The sequence below is a fragment of the Pteropus vampyrus genome, unplaced genomic scaffold (genome assembly GCF_000151845.1).
Source record: "Pteropus vampyrus isolate Shadow unplaced genomic scaffold, Pvam_2.0 Scaffold1000004265, whole genome shotgun sequence".
Classification (NCBI taxonomy): Eukaryota; Metazoa; Chordata; class Mammalia; order Chiroptera; family Pteropodidae; genus Pteropus; species Pteropus vampyrus.
Genome location: NW_011918667.1, coordinates 3242 through 8728, shown reverse-complemented (window position 1 = coordinate 8728; position 5487 = coordinate 3242). Strand labels below are relative to the sequence as shown.

Sequence of the window (5487 nt, the reverse complement as noted above, 5' to 3'; positions counted from 1 at the left end):
GTGTTTGTGTGTGTGTGTGTGTGTGTATGTGTGTGTGTGTGTGTGTAGTGGGCCCCAGCACACATGTGAAATCTCCAGGTAAGGGAAGTTGAGAGTCATTTAACAAATATTTATTTTAAATGCAAGGATTCATGGTTAGGTCTTCTACATCTAATAAACAAAGCTTTATGTTGTAGATTGAACCACTCTTCTTAACCTTACTGCTTTCCCAACATTAGAACGACACGTCCACCCTTTTGCCTGCCCCTCATAGCTCTTCCCACTAGAAGGACAGCATAACCACTCCCCACCCCCAACCACACATACACCATTTATCTCAGACTCGGTCATAAGAACACGGTGTCTGTGGCTCTTTATAATCAACAAGCCCCTCCGGCATTTCTCAAGGCCAGTGAGAATATGAGAAACTTTTCCTTAAATAGTGTAATTTAGAGGTGTCACCAATAGGACAAATCATTGCCATATCACGGGTTGCAGGAGATCTGCAAATTTGTCCTTATCCTCATCTATAGAACTAAACCACAATATCCAAGCAATTATGTGATCAATTATGCAGAGGTTTCAGGATTCTTAAGAAATAGAAATACTACTCGGTCTAACACTGTCCCCCTTTTCATGTCATGGGCTCAGTAGGCACACGTGGGGGTGACTCCCAAACTGGACAATGCTGACCTGAGCAGCACCTGCCAGAACTCTCAGCCGCCGGTTCCCACCTAGACCTGACTAGAACTCTTGGGGGGTTCTCTCTCCATCACGCAAACCTATTCTTCTGGGTCCAGCTGGAACATAACATCTGCTTTACAGAGTTGATTTCTTGAGAATGAGGGAAAGCATAAGGGCCTGGACAAACATGCAGGAGACAAAACTACCCCAAGTTAGTATTAGCCACACATGATCTTGGGAGTCTGTCAAAGACAAGTAAGATCAGGCTCAGAAACAACCCAGTGAAACTACCCCTTCATAACTTTAAAAATAAAAATCTTTCCCAACAAGCCAGTATTATAAGAAATGTTAAAAGGACTTCTGTAAGAAAAGAAGGGATAAAAAGGAAAAAACCAAATGCGAATAACAAAATGGCAGTACCTTTGTACCTATCAGTAATAACTTTAAATGTAAATGGATTAAATGTTCCAATCAAAAGACATAGGGTAGCCGAATGGATAAGGAATCAAGACCCATGCATACGCTGTCTACAAGAGACCCACTTCAGATCAAATGACACTCATACTGAAAGTAAAGGGATAGAAATATAGATTTCATGCAAATGGCAATAAATGGGGTAGCGATACTTATATCAGATAAAATAGACTTTAAAACAAAGGCTATAATAAAAGACAAAGAAGGGCATTACATAATGATAAAGGGATCAATAACCCTAATAAACATGTATGCACCCAACACAGGAGTACCTACATACATAAAACAGTTATCGACTGACATAAAAGGAGAGATCAACAGTAATACACTCATATTAGGAGACGTTAACACCCCATTGACACTAATGAACATATCTTCCAGACAAAAAATCAATAAAGAAACAATGGCCTATAAAATACACTAGACCAGATAGATTTAATAGATATTATCAGAGCATTTTACTCCAAAGCAGAAAAATACACATTCTTCTCAAGTGCACATGGAACATTTTCCAGGATAGACCACATGTTAGGACACAAAACAAGTCTCAATAAATTTAAGAAGATTTAAATCATATCAACTGTCTTCTCCGATCATAATGATAAGAAACTAGAAATCAGCTACAAGAAAAAAACTGGAAAATATACAAACATATGGAGGGTAAATAACATGCTACCAAACAATGAATGGGTTATCAAAGAGATCAGGGAAGAAATCAAAAGATACCTAGAGGCAAATGAAAATGAAAACACGGTGATTAAAAATCTATGGGACATAGTGAAAGCGGTTCTGAGAGGGAAATTCATAGCAATACTGGCCTACCTCAAGAAAAAAGAAAACCCTCAAATAAATGATCTAAACTTAAAAGAACTAGAAAAATAAGAGCTAACAAAGCCAAGAGTGAATAGAAGGAAGGAAAAGAAAGCAGGAATAACCGCAAATTTATGGAGATTAAACAATATGCTGCTGAAGAATAACTGGGATAGAGAAGAAATAAAAAGAGAGATCAAGAGATACATAGAAATGAATGATAATGATAATACAACATATTAAAACTTTTGGGACATAGCAAAAACGGTCATAAGAGGAATGTTCATATCATTACAGGCCTACCTCCAAAAACAAAAATGAGCCCAAATAATCAATCTAACGCTTCATCTTAAAAACACTAGAAAAGGAAGAACAAATGAAGCCAAAAATCAGCAGAAGGAAAGAAATCATCAAAATTAGAGCAGAAATAAATGAAATTGAAAACAAAACAAACAAACAAAAAATGATAGAAAAAATAAATGCAACAAACACAAATCCCTGGCTAGACTCACTAAAGAAAAAAGAGAAAGAACATAAATACACAAAATTAGGGATGAAAGCGGGGAAATTACGATTGACATCGCAGATATACAAAGGATCATGCAAGAATACTATGATAAAGTATATAACACCAAATTTAATAACTTAGAAGAAACAGACAGGTACTTAGAAAAATACAACCTTCCTAGAGTGAATAGACCAATCAGCAGTATGGATATTGAAACAATCATCAAAAACCTACCAAAAAGTAAAAGTCCGAGATCAGATGGCTTCACTAGTGAATTCTACCAAACATTTAAAGAAGATTTAATACCTATTCTCCTCAAACTCTTCCAAAAAAATCGAAGAAGAGGCAATACTTCCCAACACATTTTATGAGGCCGATATCACCCTGATACCTAAACCTGGTAAAGATAACATAAAAAAAGAAAACTACAGACTAATATCTCTCATAAACAGATGCAAAAATCCTAAATAAGATACTAGCGAACCGAATACAGCAACATATTAAAAACATATTATACACCACAATTAAGTGGGCTACATCCCAAAGGCACAGGAAAGGTTCAACATCTGCGAATCAATTAATGTGATACACCATATAAACAAATTAAAAATAAGAATCATATGATCATATCAATCGATGCAGAAAAAGCCTTCGACAAGATACAGCATCCATTTATGATCAAAACACTTAACAAAATCAGTATAGAAGGAAAGTACCCAAACATAATAAGGGCCATGTATGACAAACCCTCAGCCATTATTATACTTGACTGTGAAAAACTAAAATCCTTCCCTCTAAGATCAGGAACAAGGCAAGTTTGTCTACTAACATCACTGTTATTCAATATAACATTGGAGGTCCTAGCATGTGCAATCATGCAAGAGAAAGATTTAAAAGGCATCGAAATAGGAAACAAAGAAGTCAAACTGTCACTATTTGCGGATAGCATGATTCTCTATTAGAAAACCCTAAAGACTCCAAAAGAACACTACTAGAAATAATAAGCAAATACAGTACAATCTCTGGATACAAAATCAACGTTCCAAAATCCATAGCGTTCCTATACTCTAATAATGAAGTGTCAGAAAAAGAAGTGGAAAAAATCATTCCTTTTACAATTGCAAGAAAAAGAATAAAATACCTAGGAATAAATCTAATGAAACATGAGAAGAACCTATATAATGAAATCTGTAAGACCCTGTTAAAAGAAATCGAAGAAGATTTCTTATGGGAAGACATTTTGTGTTCATGGATTGGAAGAATCAACATAGTTAAAATGACCATATTACCTAAAGCATTACACAGATTTAATGCAATCCCCATCAAAATTCCATCGACATTTTTTAAAGAAATAGAACAAAAAAAAAATCATCAGATTTGTATGGAAGCACAAAAGACCCCAAATTTCCAAAGCCAACCTGAGAAAAAAGAACGAGGCTGGAGGCATCACTCTGCCCGACTTCGAATTATGCTACAAAGCAACAGTAATCAAAACGGCATGGTATTGGCAGCAAAACGGACACACGGACCAGTGTACTAGAATCGAGAGTCCAGAAGTAAACCCATATTTATGTGGGCAAATAGTTTTCTACAAAAGAGCCAAAAACATACATAAACAGATGCAAAAATCCTTAAGGCAGTCATCTCAGAGAAAGGAAAGCCTCTTCAATAAATGGTGCTGGGGAAACTGGAAAGCCACCTGTAAAGAATGAAACTAGACTGTTGTCTGTCAACACACACCAAAATTAACTCAAAATAGATTAAGGACCTGAATATAAGACATGAAACAATAAAATGCATAGAAGAAAACAGAGGAACTAAACTCAAGGACCTTGGACTTAAAGAGAATTTTATGAATTTGACCTCAAAGGCAAGGGAAGTAAAAGCTAAAATAAATGAATGAGACTACATCAAACTAAAAAGCTTCCGCTCAGCAAAGGAAACTGTCAACAAGGTCAAGAGACAACCATTCGAATGGGACAATATATTTTCAAGCAATACCTCCGAGAAAGACCTAATATCCAAAATATACAACGAACTCATACGACTCAATAACAATAGAAAAAATAAACTATCCAATCAAAAAATGGGCCTGACAGACACTTCTCTCTAGAGGACATACAAATGGCCAACAAATATTTGAAAAGATGCTCAAGATCGCTAGCTATTAGGGAAATGCAAATCAAAACCACAATGAGATCTATGGCCATGTTACCCTGAACAAGCCCGATCCTGTCTGATCTTGGAAGCTAAGCAGGGTTGGGCCTGGCTAGTACTTGGATAGGAGACCACCTAGCAAGACTAGGTGCTGTAGGCTTAAAAAGTAAAAAAAAAAAAAAGAGAGATTGTAAGCTAACAAGCTGACAAGGTCCTTGCAATCTGTGAGGTCAACAAAAAGTTGCCTTGCATAAATAAAAAACAAAAACAAAAAAACCCCACAATGAGATACCATCTCATACATGTTAGAACAGCTGTAATCAACAGGACAAGCAATAACAAATGTTGGAGAGGATGAAGAGAAAAAAGAACCCTCATACACTGCTGATGGGACTGCAAATTGGTACAGACACTATGGAAAACAGTACGGAGGTTCCTCAAAAAACTAAGAATTGATCTACCCATGATCCAGCAATCCCTCTACTGGATATTTACCCCAAAGACTTGAAAACCCATATCCAAAAAGATATTTGCACACCGATGTTCATAGCAGCATCATTCACAGAGGCCAGAACATGGAAGCAACCAAAGTGTCCTACAATAGAGGACTGGCTAAAGAAGCTGTGGTACATATATACAATGGAATATTACTCAGCCATAAGAAGAGATGAAATACTGTCATTTGCAATAGCATGTATAGACCCTGAGATAATCATGGTAAATGAAATAAGCCAGACACCAACAGTTGAAAATCACATGATGTCACTTCTATGTGGGATATAAACCTATAAGCAACCAATGAACAGGACAGACAAACAAGAGACTCATGGACGTGGACTATAAACTAGTGGTTACCAGAAGGCAGAGGGTGGGAG

The 5487-nt window shown here is 36.5% G+C and overlaps 1 pseudogene; it reads left to right on the top strand.

Annotated features, from left to right (window-relative positions):
* Positions 1-4653: 4653 nt before the first annotated feature.
* Positions 4654-4772, top strand: LOC111735620 (annotated as a pseudogene).
* Positions 4773-5487: the final 715 nt, after the last annotated feature.